Source organism: Poecilia formosa, unplaced genomic scaffold (assembly GCF_000485575.1).
Source record: "Poecilia formosa unplaced genomic scaffold, Poecilia_formosa-5.1.2 Scaffold38, whole genome shotgun sequence".
Classification (NCBI taxonomy): domain Eukaryota; kingdom Metazoa; phylum Chordata; class Actinopteri; order Cyprinodontiformes; family Poeciliidae; genus Poecilia; species Poecilia formosa.
This window is the reverse complement of record NW_006799977.1, coordinates 1,670,379-1,687,524: the sequence shown is the minus strand read 5'-3', so window position 1 is coordinate 1,687,524 and position 17,146 is coordinate 1,670,379. Positions and strand designations below refer to the sequence as shown.

Here is a 17,146-nt window from a genome sequence, read left to right as displayed (position 1 = left end):
GTCCATGAATACATGAATATGTTTTCATCTAAACCACTCAGTCTGAAGTCATTTACAACCCTAAACCAGATTTTTTTCTGGGTATGCATTTACCCCCCTGCCCCCATCCTGAAAACTTATGATGCTGTCAAAGAATGATTGATACTGAGATAAAATTGCACACAGGTGTTTGGTGGTTTAGATATATTTGGGGGTATTGGAGTAAAGGAATCAAACTGTAAACCTTTTTTTCTTCCTCTACACAATCATGCACTACTTTGTGGTGGTCATATACAATGCCAATAAAATTCAGATTCAGTCTTTCTGCTTATTGGAAAATCAGTGACTGTATTCAAATAAGTTGAAGGTAAAGGCAACATATTTGTTGTTCTTGTGAAATAAATAATTTGAAAGTCAGTGTGGGGAAACATGGTTATTTTTGCAGACGTGCAACAAAATCAGTTCGTAACAGGACCATAATAATGAGAACACCATAGCTCTCCAAGAATGTCATAGTTTGGCCTCTAAAGCCAAGTTAAAAAGAGAGTCTTAAAGAGTGAGCTTAAAAGCTTCCCTGATCTAAAATGGGCAGCTTTCTGATAACTAAGCTCCAAAGCAATGCATTCAAACATTGATCACAGAGAACGGGCCTTTTTTTGTCTCATTAGGCCAGTTTTAAATCCATCCAGCTTGAGGTTAATCCCAGCCACAGCTGAATTGTTTGCAGGAATGGCTCAACTTTAAAGAAAGTTCATCCTACGAGTTCCAAAACCAAAAACCAACATCTGTAGTTCACAAAACCTGGGTTGTGTTTGTTGTCAAGACAGCAACACATTAATTTATTTACCACTTCAGCTCATCTACACCATTTTGTTTGATGTAAAACTTTGAAACGGTGAAAACTGATGATACAGTCACCAGTTTAATTTGTCGAGGAAGAGAAAAAAACAAATAAAATCAGGGCAAGATGAAAATATAGTTTTCATGAACTTATTTGTGCTGCCAGATGAGAGTGTTATCTTTGTGCTTATTTACAAGCTATAATTAGCACTGGTCGACATGTTCCAGTGCAGTCTGGGACACCTCTTCATGAATGTGATAAATCATTAGCCAACGGCAACTTTTTATGCTATTACTTTGTATTCTTTTCTGTTGGCGTACATTAGTCATTATGTAAGACAGGTTTTAGCAATAAGGACAGGTTTTAAAAAGCTACAGGTTCAATACTGCTAAAATGTCCAAAAAGTTTTAAATTCTTTAATAGAATTCAACAATAAGTGGGAGTTTGTCAAGTTTGTCGTAAAATTGTAAAAAATGTCATATAAAGGACTTTTNGAGTGAGAAAACTCCTGTTGTTGATTAGCCACAGGTTAGCTGCCTTTGCCCCATCGCCTCGAGTGTTTGTTGTTGGAGCTGTTTTGCGGTTTTCACAGCTACAGAGCAGTCAGCGAGGAATGCTCGCCTCTGAAACCTGAGAGGCCTGGGGCTGTCTGAGCCACTGGGGCCCCGTGGGCTACCGTGACCCGTAATCAAACAAGGACACCAAAAACTGTTGGTGTCGGAGCATATTCAAACTTTTCTGTGCAAACCACTGCCAAGCATTTCTGGGAAAATGGAAGCTCCACTGCCTTTGTGAAGGTCTTCACACCACTTGAGTCCTTCCACACTGCATCAAGTTCTGCAAACTCCATTGTATTCAATTGGGATTTCATGTGATATACCAGCACATAATTATAAAGTGAAACAAAAATGAAATATGGTTTTCTTATATAAAAAAAAAAATCTTAAAAGTCCATGAATACATGAATATGTTTTCATCTAAACCACTCAGTCTGAAGTCATTTACAACCCTAAACCAGATTTTTTTCTGGGTATGCACTGTCACTGCCAATAAAATTCAGATTCAGTCTTTCTGCTTATTGGTAAATCAGTGACTGTATTCAAATATGTTGAAGGTAAAGGCAACATATTTGTTGTTCTTGTGAAATAAATAATTTGAAAGTCAGTGTGGAGAAACATGGTTATTTTTGCAGACGTGCAACAAAATCAGTTTGTAACAGGACCATAATAATGAGAACACCATAGCTCTCCAAGAATGTCATAGTTTGGCCTCTAAAGCCAAGTTAAAAGGAGAGTCTTAAAGAGTGAGCTTAAAAGCTTCCCTGATCTAAAATGGGCAGCTTTCTGATAACTAAGCTCCAAAGCAATGCATTCAAACATTGATCACAGAGAACGGGCCTTTTTTTGTCTCATTAGGCCAGTTTTAAATCCATCCAGCTTGAGGTTAATCCCAGCCACAGCTGAATTGTTTGCAGGAATGGCTCAACTTTAAAGAAAGTTCATCCTACGAGTTCCAAAACCAAAAACCAACATCTGTAGTTCACAAAACCTGGGTTGTGTTTGTTGTCAAGACAGCAACACATTAATTTATTTACCACTTCAGCTCATCTACACCATTTTGTTTGATGTAAAACTTTGAAACGGTGAAAACTGATGATACAGTCACCAGTTTAATTTGTCGAGGAAGAGAAAAAAACAAATAAAATCAGGGCAAGATGAAAATATAGTTTTCATGAACTTATTTGTGCTGCCAGATGAGAGTGTTATCTTTGTGCTTATTTACAAGCTATAATTAGCACTGGTCGACATGTTCCAGTGCAGTCTGGGACACCTCTTCATGAATGTGATAAATCATTAGCCAACGGCAACTTTTTATGCTATTACGTTGTATTCTTTTCTGTTGGCGTACATTAGTCATTATGTAAGACAGGTTTTAGCAATAAGGACAGGTTTTAAAAAGCTACAGGTTCAATACTGCTAAAATGTCCAAAGAGTTTTAAATTCTTTAATAGAATTCAACAATAAGTGGGAGTTTGTCAAGTTTGTCGTAAAATTGTAAAAAATGTCATATAAAGGACTTTTTGCAGCATAAATTTGACCTTTGAAATTTTCTATGAAGTAATATTAAAACCTCGCCTGGTTCTCGTGAATTCAGTATCGTATGTTGACTTGTGAGTTTTATGTATGGTTACACTCATCGTCAATAAGCATGGGCAAGTTACTGGTTTCAAGCTTTAAGGTTATTCAAAAGTTCCAAAACATTCATGTCATACCAGAGATGCCAGAGAAAGTATGAGTGAGAAAAATGTTCCCCAATAGTAGAGCGTAGACAGATAAGCACAGAACATCCTCCTCCTTAAACCTGTTTATGCAAACAATGAGTCGGCTGGCTGGGGGGGGGAGCACAGTCAGCATGCTTATTTTCCATTTACAAGTCAGACAAATGCATCTGTTTGGAAAAAACCTCAGTCACAAAAAAAGGCCGTCATGGTGTGGAAACGTAAGGAGCGTCTCTTTTCAAGTCAAACACGGTTTCAACATGACCGTTAGTAAGCTATGAGTGGTGTGTGCATTTAAGAAGCCACCTGCAGGCTGCAAACACGACTGTTGGGCTGGACTAATTCACCAGCTAGATATTTATAACTATATGAAACGGCAACATTTATATTATGCACAATGAGAATAATGAGAATAAATCTTATTCTGTATTTTTAGACGTTCGTATCAAAAGAACACTGTATAATCCAACTCTCTAACGGTAATTATTGCAATAGAAGGAATAATTCTACATTACACATTTTAGTTTTAAATCTTGTATAAATACTCTGGAAGAATTACATATTTACTTAAGGTTATACTATAAGAACATAACCTAATGCCATGGCTGACAGTAGTGCACTCACTACAATCTACAAGGAAATACATGACAATATTGGGGGGGGGGAAGCAAAACAGAAGCAGAGATCAGGCAGATTTAAAGCTACACCTATTAACTCTTCAGTTGCCAGTCAGCAGGTTGTGCACACCACCCTCCTACATCAGCACACCCACACTAATCCTGTCTCCAGGGCTTCACTGGGTCAGGGTTCATGTATGGACCAAAAAGTATGTCTTAGGTGTGGCTGAATTTACATACAAACGTGTTAGTACTAGGCAAATGTGCAAACCTAATGTGTGAAAGCTCTTTCACTGCAAGAGATGGATGAGTAGTTGTTCTATAGATGTAGAGCCTCAAAAATTGGTTTGCACACAACAAAGATGAAAACCTGAAGCCCATGAGACAAACTGCTGCTTCCTTGCTGCTGCTGGTGCGCAGCCTGGTGTAGCCCCTCCTTTGCCCCCTCCAAACCAACTCCTTGCTCATTGCACTACAAAGGCCTGGAAGCCAAGGGTGCAGTATTAGAGCTTCACTTCTGATGTGCATGTTTTTTTTCCCTCCTCCTTTTTCTTGTAGACCTTTGCCATGTCTTCTTTTCCAACCTCCTCTCCTGTCTCCATTTTCTTTTTCCTAAACACTACAAAGAAAAGTCAGGAAGCGGGCACTTGGGAGAGGAGAACTGAATGAAACTGTTTGTATTTGTAATGAAAATAATAATAAAAAAAGAACAGTGCAGAAATAACTGCCTCCCCTTTGCAGTTTTTTTTTTATGGTGAAGTTGCACTGAACTCCAGGAGAAAGATACATTTCTAGGGTTTATTTCACAACAACGATATCAAATGTAACTCGGTGCAATACTTCTGTACTTCTACCCAGTGAAAGTGATGTTTATCAGAAGTGTTGATATCAGCTCTTATTGATGTGATCACATGACAAATTTTGCGTCATCTTGTTGAGGCAGCAGGTCCCGGTGGAACTGTTTTGTACAGATGTGTTGTGTGATTGAGTTAGGCGCCATGTTTTATGCAGAAATACGCTCGGACAGCAGTGCTGATATTTTTGCTTCAATGATTCCACAATCTGGTGTTTTTATCTTCAGGCGACATTAAAAGTTTTGAGGAATGTTTATCAGATGCAGTGAGAAATGACATATTTTGTGCGATTATCAATACTCGCAGATTGTGCAGTTGCTAAAAAAGTCCTGGATGTGTCTAATAAATGTCTTTCCAAAAGCCTGATACTAAAGCTCATCATATGCCACAAACAAGATCTTCATGGATTTCCAAAGTTTAGGTCCTAAGGATAGAACCAGATCTTAACAGGATTTAGACAGGACCATAAAAGAAACGACCAAATAAATGGAACCAAGTCAGCAGAGTTTCTATATTCAACCATAATGGCCAGAGAGGAACCAAACTGTAGCTAATTAAGCGTGTCTCAATCTCAACACTGTGAAGAAGGTTGGCTAATTAAATGACAAGCTGTCAGTGTCTACCAACTGCTTGCTGCTGCATTTAAGGGTGACGGGGGTCAATTTAATTTGAATCGACCCAACCGACCACCTGAGGCACCCTCAGCCCACCTACTGTGATGGTCTGGGTGCTGGTGGTGAGTGTGTGTGAGTGTGTATGTGTGGAGAATCTATTTTTGGATGTTTACTGGCTGTTTGGAAAATATGTCAAATCTTTACTGCACAAACTCATAAAAACATAAATCCTTATACTCATAGCAGCACACTAATGTGCAAAACTGTCCCTCATGCTCATCAAAGCTCTCTGGTGAGCCTCTGGTGGTGTCTCACCGAGGTCCCGCTCTTCACAAAACACCAAAGTCTCAGCCAAAAAGGACAAGAAAATGCTGGTTCTTCTGTACGAACGGAGGGCTTTTATTCTCTAATTTTTGTTCATCTTGGAAACACTTTCAAATAATCTGATCTGGAAATAGAAAATGAAGCAATGTAAAATATTCACTATGTAGCACAGGCTTGATTTACTTCTCTTGTTGAATATGCTACAGTTCAATTGGATCTCTATTTAAAAATCTGACACAAATGTAGTTACATTTATTTAAAGCCACGCAGCAATTATTTTGACTGCCACAATGCTAGTATAAATATGCAGATTATTACAGTTCCATTAAGATTAATCATCTCTTATTCTGACACACAAACAAGAAAAAATTAACCCCCAAATAAAATTAGAGGAAGTTTTTAATCTCGTTTTGCTATTCTAACTTTTATAGTTTAACAAGCTGTTATATTTCTTATAATCAGAGGAGAAGAAATCATAGAAACCTTCTTTCAGCCAGCTGGCAATGTGCAGCAGAACTCTAAGCTCAATAAAACCAGAGGAAACTCCAGTTCCTTCAGCTGTTTTTCACATCTCATTAAAAGCATTTAGACTGTAGGAAGAGACTGATGGAATGTTGTTTTTATTGAAAATCACAATTTTGAAAAAATTGTGATATTTGGAAATACTTCAGGCTGGTCTAAAATTTTATTCTGTCAAATAAAATACATCAAACAATAAAAGGTGCTCTCAGACACTAAAATGTGACTTTTGATTCTTCAATACGGTGAATAAAACAAAACTTGTTTTAACAGCTAGTATAAGTTGAACTGCCCTTCATCTCCATTTATATTTAACCCAGTCAGACATGTCAAATTATCTCACAGACGCAAACGCACAATAACAGTTTCATCAAATTTTCCTTGTTACTGTTCAACTAGGTTTAGGGCTAGGGTTTGGGTAAAGTCAATTATTTACAGTGAATTCCTAAAGTTCAATGTCTTAAATGGTTTTAATGCTTCAGAGGCAGTAAAATTGTGACTTTTCACTACTGACTACAAAGTCTTATCAAGTCATAAGTAGAAAGTGACTTTGGACCTTCAGGGTATAACTGCTGTATGATCCTACTTTTCTTTCAGTGGCAGGTCCCATGTTCCTGAGCGTATCGTTAGCTATAAACAGACTATTGCTGAATGTAAAAAGAAGGACTAAGTTTTGGACTAGAGTATGTGCATAGCAACACTTGTGTCTTTTGCTGTTAAACATTTTAATGAAAATCTGATCTTCTTGTACAAGTTTGATCTCGTTTGAGTTGCCCTGTAGAGAAAACCAATAAAAGAACTGATTTTTTTTGAAAGCACTGGAATAGGCTGTTATTTTGATGGATCACCTAATGTTAAAAAAATAATGTGCCATAAACATAAAGAGTAGAAAACATGAACATGTGCATTTAAATAAATAAGTATTGCCTCTAATCTACGACCACAGTGAGTACTTTGGGAGAAACTGGACTTTCTTTTATCTTCCACCACCTCATCCAACCAGGGTCTCCTCCACTCCAGTGAAGTGGGAGGATGAAGCCTGTCAGCTGGTGGGGCTGTGGTTCTGAAACAAGACTCACTTTTGACACTGCACCATCAGGGTCCAGGGAGAGTCACCAGCACGTCTACCCCAACAGCCTCTGCAGCACCTCCCTATGCCTCCCCCAGGAGGCTCTCAGCCTGAGTTGTTTGCTCTCCCTCTCCACCAGACAGGATATAATGCTTTCCACATGTGAGGGTAAAAAAGGGGGGAGGACGGTGAGGTGGAGAGAGAAGAAGTGGGGAGGAGTTGCATGTGAAGAGAAGAAAAGCATGCACAACTGGAGGCTTAGAATGACTTTACCCACAACAGAATCACATTTTATTTAACTAAAATACATGATTGCCAAAGATGTGTAATCTGAATAGTTCAGCATCTTTTTCATGGCCTACAGTCACTACAAAGCCAACAACTAAAGCTGTGTTGCCTTTACCAGTCTGTGAGGACCAGTCAAATCCTTGAAATGGAAAGTGGCACCTAAAGTCAACAAATAAAACCCTCAGTCTGAAAGTGGTTCCAAAAACACAGCAGACACCAACATCATCAGAACAAAAGAAAAAAAAACAGGACAGAAACACTTTTAGAACAATTCAAAATGATACTTAGACATTTCATTAAAAGGCCAAAAATAACAAATTGGATATCTGATGATCAATCAAAAGTGGTATGATAAAGTAGTCCAGGTGAAATCAACTCAATCCATTTTAATATGCATAGAATTAAACACATCACTTAAAGACTATCCAGCATGACAGTTGCTGCGTTTCCATCACAAATGTGTGCAAAACTTTGTCGATATTCCACTAATGTCAGAAATGTCAGGAGGATATACAGATGTACAAAAAGTCAAGAATGATACCCTGGATGACTCCAAGAGACGGTAAGGTTATTTTCTTCTGAGGAAAGAACAGAATATAACCTTGACACCATACACTTAAAAAGCAAGTTCTGTTGCTGATAAACCCATACAGTGCCAAGAACACTTTATGCATGAAGCTCTGGGGGTTAATTAATTATGATGGACATGTCTACCAGAGTGATTGAAATCCCTTTGTGCTTCATAAAAACACTTTTAATGAGCACCATCTCAAAAGTTTAATATTACACTAACTGGCAGAGGCTCACAAGTTAGAGTGGATTTTAATGTGGTTGATGGTTAAATTCCACGGCCTAAATAAAAAGCCCTTTGACAGAACGCTGAACCACAAATTGCCACTGATGGCAGGCAAGCACCTTGCAAAAAAGCCCTGTGCGTTATTGTGTGTTTTACAGAGCAAGTTAGCAATGCGTCCTGTTTGTCATAGAAGTACAAAATCTGGTCTGAAGGTGCTACAGAAGAACAGACAAATTAAAATTCACGAGCCTTAATTGCAGAACAAAAGATTGAAGCATGAGAAGGAGCGATCTGCAGACCAATACTAAAGCCACATGGCAGGACAAAAAGCATAAACAGGACCGTAAAGTAAATGTATTTGTTCTCAACAAATACATTTACTTGTTATGTTTTGTATTTTGTGTGCAAACGGTACTCTGCATGTGGAAATGTCAAATATACAAATGGACCTCCAACAACCAGTGATTTATTTTGCACCAAGTCGTCTCAAGCTTTTCAACACAATCTCCACAGGGTTGTAGCAATAACACCAACAGAAAAATGGAATGACACTTTATTTTCCAAATTTTTCTTGAGAGCAAATGTCAAGTGCATGTGGTTAGGAGCATTGGGCACAAGCCATTACCTTATGCTTGTCACCACATAATACCTTCACTTTGAAGTCAAGGTAATGCAATCGTTAAATAACATGGCCTCGGGCCACAGCAACCACACATTAATTGCGTCAGACTAATTGTATGTAATAAAACTTTATGAAAGCAAATTTTAATACAGTGACGCAACTCGGAACAAACATTAAATATGTTCAAAATCCATGGCCATATAAGTTAATAAAGCTTCTCAGAAATGTGTTGCAGACCTTTTTAGGCTTCCAATGGAATATCTGACATTTGTCTTTCTTGATTTTAGCCTGGAAGCAACAGCGTGCACACACCTTGCATCTGTAGCAGCGCCAGTTCTGTGGTGCATTATGGGAGTAACAACTCGCTGTTAAAGTGGAGCCTGAGTGAAAAGATTTGAAGGAGCGATCAAAGCTGCATACCAAGGCACTTCCATTAAGGTGATAAAAATCAGGCAGTAAAGGGGGAGGAAAACAAAACCTCACACACAGCAGTCAACTTATTCCAACAACACATAGTAATGAGAAAATCCTGCCTTTCTTTGGAAACCATGAAATGTTCTCTCAATCAAAAGGCTCATCAACTGTTGCTTTGGCGCGCAAACAACAAACAACAAACAGTGTTTACGTAGAGTTACAAGGTCGAAAGACATCATTTACTTGCACAGTCTTAAGATTAACACAGACTTCAGCGATCAATTATATTGAATTAGTCTGTGGTCAGTCTGAACCTTTTGACCTATGCTGCCTGTCGACTCAGTGACGTTGGGTAAAGAGCCTCTGAAGATAAATTTTCAGGTTCTGTCACAGATTCTTAATTGAATTTATCTCTGGACTTTGACTGGGCCATTCAAACTAAGGACATATGATGACTTCACTTGCAGAAATTGTGGATGAAATCACTGAAGTTGGCAATAAAAATGGATATCAATGTATAATGTTGAATATTGTAGACTTTGTGTGGTGGAAGGAATTAAGAATGGATGGACGAAGGAATTAAGAATGGATGGCCAAGTAATGGTGGAGTTTAATGCTTTTAGAAAAAGTCAAAATATAACAAAGAAAAATACTTAATTTGGAAAAAGAAATTAAAATAAATGTTAACCAGCACCGATTTTAACATCAATCTACTTTGACCTAAATTATTCCACTGCATGCTTTGGCTATATGTTTCGGATCATTGTAGAGCATTGGCTAAATGGCACTCATCTAAAATGTCTCACAAGCAGTTAATAAGCTAAACAGAAACATCTGTTACAACTAAATGTTAACTAACTTAGCATTAGCCACAGGCAGAGCTAGTGAAGGCAGCTGTTTGAGGGAGAGGAATTGACTCTTGTTTTCTCTTCCTCAGTACGTAAAAACTAAAAGCCGTTTGTTGCATTTCAATACAATCAGGAATTGCAAAGTCTGTTTCAGTAAAAGACGATGTTACTGCTGCTGTAGTTTTCAGAAAAAGTCCAAGACACCTGGATCGAAACCAGGAAAAATGTAATTGAGACCATTGCAACACCAAGACTTGGTGTTACAATGGTCAACACCATTGCAACACCAATGTTCTTGAGAACGGTTGTTCTCAAGAACATGAACATTTTGATGGCCACAACATTACCTGTGCTTCATAACATCTGTTTTAGCAGGACTTCATATATCAAATGAAGACCAACAAGTGTGTGACAGAACCATCACTGATAGGCTGTAAGCACTGTCCAGAGGAAAAATAAAAGATACAAACAAATAGGAACCAATAAAACTGTGGATATATCGTTCCTGTTTAAAAAGCGTCTCTGTAAGCAAAAAGAAAGTTATATGGTCTTAGATGGTTTATGCAGATGGTCTGGTTTATGCAAACCATCTGTTTCCCACAGTAAAATTCAAGTTATTTTCAAGCATTTTCAATGCAAGTTTTCAAACTTTTTCAGCACCACACTTTGGAGACCAAAATGATACAAATGAACTCTAAAGACACTTTCAATTCACTTTCATATGACAATTTATAACTGTAATTATATCTTGTGATAGTATGCTACATGCTAAGTAGAGACAAAGAATTAAAACATAAAGTTATGTTTTGAAATGTCTCTCACACACTGGGTTATCACACCTGGAAGGGCTTTCAGATGTGGATCTTGAACCTTTTACTATAGAGATGAACAAATAAATCGTCAACGCTCTCAGCACAAGGAGACAAAAATAACGGTGTATATTCTGAGAGAAATGCTGCTAAGTAATCAGTGAGCAGGGAGCTCATAAAAATGCTGCCTGGATCCAATCAAACTGAAAGATGGTTCTTGTTTTAGGCTGATTAACCATTGGAACGGCAAAATGCAGGCGAGCGTTAGGGGACAGCACGTGAAAAAAGCAGAATGTTTAGATTGTAGGGAGATAAGAAGCATAAAAGTAGGAGACCAGGAAGAAAGAAAAAATCCTGGGGTGGTCTCCTCAGGTTTCTGAGCAAGATATGAGCTCATGTCTGGCGTGTTATAAAGGTCTCTATGCAGACAGGGGGCTTTGTTCGAATACATGTACTCTCAGGGAAGTTCCACTCACTGATCATTGGAGACCAAGAAGAGGATTAAGAGTCATATAATAGAGGTTTTACCTTTGAAAAGCTCAACTTCAGCAACCTTGACTTGATAATCTTTGTTGGCCTGTTTTTACTTGACCGAAAGAAAAACTGTCTAATGAAAGAACATACATTACCTCAAATGTATTCACAAGGCCATGTAAATATTGTGGTTGTTGCTAAGGTTTGAATGTTAGAGGTATGACGCTACGGTTGAAGAAACTTTACCTTATGCAATCTAGCACTAAAAAAATGGCATTGGGTTCAAAAAATTACGCCAAGATACACAAACTCAATTTTCAGTTTATTTAGTCACTCTTATAGTTAATATACAGTCATTACCAAATGCTTATAGAATTGTCGTGTTTCAATTTTGTAGCAGCGCATTACATTGCAAGATTGTGCAAAGGCAAACAAAATCACTAGATAACAAAAAATGTGTTAAAAAGGGTATTTTAACTCACAAGCCACTTTTATCTCTATTTTTAATGGAAATAATAATCATAAGAACAAGAAAAGCTGGGAAATACTCCAAAACCAATTAACTACATAAAAGAGGAAAAGATGATACAGTAAAAGTTACTTCAGGGCATTCAAGAGAATATAGAACATGTCAAATGGTTTCCTCCTGAGAAGTGTACAACGAAACTGTGTTGCCATTATATGAGAGCGCAACTCCACCAAACAGAGAGAAAAACTTTTAAACCAAGACCTTGAGACAAAACGTGTTCTGATAGCAAAGTCAAATTCAAATACGTTTTAGGCATTTTCGCGCATTCAGCAGTCATGGTTGTTTGGGATAGATTGTTGTATTTAGTTGGTTGCAGTTTGTAACTTAATTCAGCTTTCAGTACATCTTAAATTTTTAAAGCTGCAATGCCAGAACATTTTTCAATTTATCACTCCTAGTAAGAAATGATGCAACATAGGGAACAATATGCTTTAGAGTAAGAAAGCATTAGTCTTTATGACATGAGCTCATTAACAAGAGACATTATTTGTGTTAGCTGGGAGCTGAGCAAGGAGGGAAAACATCAAGCAACAGTTGACTGTTTTGCAAAAAAATACACCAATATGTCTATGAAGATAGAAGGAGTAACCGATTTAAACTTTACACATTAAACAGCCTTTTAATGCCACATTCCCAGCAGACCAGCCTACATCTGCACTATGCTAGAAACTCTTTCAAGCAAATTCAAATATTCTAAGAGGACTGGATACCAAACTAAATACACAAAATGCATTTGGATGGACATAAATAGAAAAAAATATATAATTTTCTCTAGTTTCAGAAAGCAAAATCTGCCTGAAACGAGACCAATGCAAACACGAGGAAGAAAGGACAGTTTGGGAGCTATAAAAAAAAATAATGATTATGGATAAAATAGGAGGAGGGAAAAAATAACCAATCAGTTTGAAAAGATCAAAGAGAGTTGCTGTTTGGGATTGAGATCAAAGTACGAGAAGGAAAAAGGTGGAGGAGAAAAAAAATGCAAATAAAGGACAGGAAATGCACACCTGTTGGGTTTTGGATCATGCAGGGTCAATATTCCCATCAACTAACACACACAACTTTTGCTGGAAATGTAATCTATTCATTGTATAAAAAGACCAAAAAAAATTCTAAACACAGATATTCTATCAGAATAAGAGCAATTTTTCTAATTTGCATCAATTTGCTATGCTAAGTGCTACCAGAATTTGCACATAAATTTATATTTTTTCCTCACAAAAATTAAAACAGATGTCATGGTTGGGGGTATTTCAGCAAGACACACTACACACAGAGTGGTTGACAGCGCCTCTGCACCAGCATGTCAACAATGTAAGGGGTGTATGGGGTTGGGGTTGTCCGCTGAATATGCATCAAGTGTTTTTTTTGTTGTTTTTTTCCAGGGCTGTCTAAACATTGGAAAGCTCTCTCCCATTCAGATTCACGATTCAATTGCTGCCGGGTGCAGAATTCCGAGTACGAACAGAGGAAAGGAGTTCCCCAAGGACATTCACAAGTTCCTGGTATGTAAATAGCAAAAGGCTTCGCTGTCGTAAATGTGAGGAGTAGGGGAGCACAATGCTTCGCTCACGACATATGCAGGAGACATATGACTGAATCTCTCAAAGAAGAATCTCCCATTTGGCATTTCAGCTGCAGCAGTGCGTCAATCAAACTGCATGGTTCTGCATTTCTTAAATATCAAAAAAGAAATCTGAATATTATGGAGACATGTAGTAATGTGGAAAATTAGGACATCCTACACCGGCCTGTGCATTTTCCTAAAATGTTAGCACATATGGATATATAATACAGGGCCATATGAGTCATTCAGAAAGAAGGCTGTAGCAACCATTGAGTCTGGTGAGGTACTGAAAAAAAAAATCTGTAATCAACTTTTCTGCTCTCCAGAAATAGCATCCAAGTGGAGGGCATTCAAAAATACTTCCGACATGCTTAGTTCTGGATGTATAAGTAAGTTCACCCTGGAAGATGGCTACAAGATGTTAAAAGAAGTCTTGACAAGTCCTAAAATGGCATAAGTGGACGTACAGCAAGCTCTTGTGACTGTTGATATGAAAATGCATGCATGCCAGGACAATCAAGCAACTCACAGTTCATAATATAAGAGATTCAAAAATAAGTAGCAACAAAAGAAAAATCAAATCTCCCAAGTTACTGTTTAAGTTCTGCATCAGATAAACCACTTAAGTTCTACTGCCCTGGAAAAGATCTGGCTGTCCCTTATTTTAAAGAACAGGTATTATTTTTAGTAAAAAGAACCAAACAAGAACCCCGCAAATACAATGACAACTAAACGTTGAAGACCTGGGCTTGTCTGTTTTTCAAACCAGCAAGTTACAGTATGCTCTTTCCCTCTTATCATTTTTGCTCAGTTAGATTTTGTTCTTGTTTTTCCTTCACACACAAATTATTTTCCCGTAGCTGTGTAAGCAAAAGCAATCAACACCAGGGTAAAAAATAGAAAGTACAAAATTCTTTGGGTGAGGCAACACATTTACTTTTGACAGATCTTGCTAAAACTCTGCATTTCTAAATTTTAACATTTCTGAAATTAAAAAAAAAAAAAAGTTCCAGCAAATGTTCAAAAAGGGATGCAAGATTTCCAGTAACACTGCCAAGAGATGCCAGAAGCCAAGTCCAGCTGAATGACCCGCCAACTTCTGGGCTTGAAAGACTGAGAAAAATTGGCATGAAACCAACCAGCCAATGCTGGTGCCAAAGCTAATCATCTGGGGAAAGAAACTTTCAGACATACAGACTACGAATGATGATAAAAGACACGAAACTGGGCTGCTAACTTAGAAACCTTGCAAATAGGAAGTCAGAACTAATTTCTTAAATTACTTACAATTTGGGATTTGGAGATGTAATGTACTTTAATGTGTAATTTATCCAATATAGGAATCAATTTTAGAGTTTGTTTTACTGGATGAAGACAGTGCAAGCGAGTTTGTAAGTCAAGCAGCATTCTTATTTTTATCCCCCGTCAATCTTATAAACCAGCTATCTGTGAATGAACATTCAAGAACAGTCTCTAAGTAAGCACCCAAATAATAATTAGATGAATTACTTTAAAAAGTAGTGCTAGTGCCCTACTGTAGGGACCACCTCAAGCATTTAACATGCATAGGTGAGTGAATCTTCATCAGTGCAGAGCATGAGATTGAATAACCCTACAATTCACTCATCATTAAGACATTTTAAGGGAAACTGTGTATATTCCACAGCAGCCTATGTGTGGTAGCTATGGCATCTCTACACTCTTGACACTTGTCCAAAATATCCACGGCAACCTAGCTTAGCCAGGCATCAAAGTGTGTATAATAACGTTTTACATATACTTAAAAGTAATATATTATTTCACTGAAACTTGCAGAAATGTAAAAGTGAGATGAGTATTAGTCAAAGAAGACATTATCTTATATAAATTATTTGTCTTAGGATTTTTCTCTAAAATAAGCCATTTTTATGCACCATTTTCACACTAACTGTAAAAACAAAATTATAATTACAGTGTAAACATCAATTTTAAGAACTACAATCAGAATGGTTCTTTTCTCTTGCTTATTTTCCTTTACATATAGGTCATCTACATTATTTGAGCAATACTTCTGGTTGAGAGAAATCTCAGCAATAGCTAATCCAAGCAGGAGCTGCTCTGTATGCTGAAATTTGAGTCTGTTTATGTCAAGTGTTTTGGTGTATTTGTAAAACAATAGAGTAAGAGTGTGACTTCACCCCTTTGCAGAATTTTGAACACTCAGCATCGTCTTATGTTTTATCTCAAACTCAAAGTCCCGACTGCTCCTCTCTGCTTCCTAATTAGCAAGCTGCATCTCCCACCCCGACTTTGCCATTTTCCTCCAGCAAAATACAAACACTGCACATCTTTTCATCTTCAGAACAGCCTCGTCTTACTGAGGCTCAGGCAGAGACGGCAAAGTTCAACTGATCAGCACAGGTCACCTACTGATTCATCTTCAAAGGTAGAGAAAGGAGGAAAAAAAACAACAGCAAACACGAAACAGCAGAGGACACGATTCCACATACCACCACCCAAAGACGACAACACCAGGAGGCAGGAGATGATCAGGATGGTGTGGAAGACAGACCAAAGCATAACTAGGGCCAGTGAAGAAGACTGTTGATGAGGGTTTAAGAAAATAAAACCTCTAGATTTATTTTACAGAAGCTGGCAGCTCCACTTTGCCTGAAAACAACAGCTGAACACTTTAGTAGCAGCTTCTTGGTGACGTCACGACATCCAGCATAGTTACAAAATTGCAGGCCTATCATCTCACAAATTTTGCTGGGTGATAACTTGTCCCAATGTTGTTTTGAGATAATTTTCTAATATAATATAATGGTAATGGCATAATTATGCATCAACATTGTCAAAGATTAATAACCTTTAAATTCTAATGAATATTGAACATTGGAAGACATTTTACATATCCAAAGTATATCAAATATATAAACAGAAATATATAAACAGAAACAACAAAGTTGTTCTTTAATAAAAGGCTAGTTGAGATCAAAGCACCAAACTAAAGACTTCTGTCATTCAATTTTTGGTAGAAAGAGAGAAAAGAGGAAAACAATAAATCATGCAAATGGAAATTGAGCTTGTTTTAATTAATCACATATTTAATTGATTTATTGCTTATTGTGACTGCCCTCACTAACAGCAAGCATATTTGTTCCATTTTGTATTTTTCGAAATATATTTTAGGATGTCTATTTATTGTAAATAAATGAGAATCTTGATTTTTATTAAAAAAAAAAAAATTGGCACACTCAAGGTGCACAATACTGCATATTGGGGGATATTTTGTGTTTGAACTATTAAACTAGGCAGTAGAAAGTGTTTTTAGAGGGAATCTCAAGTATTTAGGGAACGTAGCTGTCATTGTGTTCCCTTATCCAGCATAAACCAGTGCTCCATTGTAACCCCAATATTTGCTTAAAAGTCCTTTAGAAAATTGCAAAGAAACCACACACTTCCAGTACCCAACTAAACAAACGAAACCATCACAGCTCAAGCCCAACATGAACTAGGAGATGTTGGACCCCCACCTTGATTCAGAATGAAGCAGCTATGTAACATAACCCAGGCTTTTATGTATAATTTTGAATTTGTGTTGATGGGGAATCTGAACTTTCAATGCACTGCACAAACTTCTGACTGGCACCGTTTCTGCCCTACATCGTAAAGTTGAACTTCAGTTCAACTATTTATTCACACTGCAGGAGTGGTTGTCAACA

General features: G+C 37.5%; 1 protein-coding gene across 1 annotated transcript in view; it reads right to left on the bottom strand.

Moving 5' to 3' along the window:
- cachd1 (cache domain containing 1) overlaps nucleotides 1–17,146 on the bottom strand; it is an 80,825-nt gene that overhangs the window by 53,176 nt on the left and 10,503 nt on the right. The window lies entirely within an intron of this gene.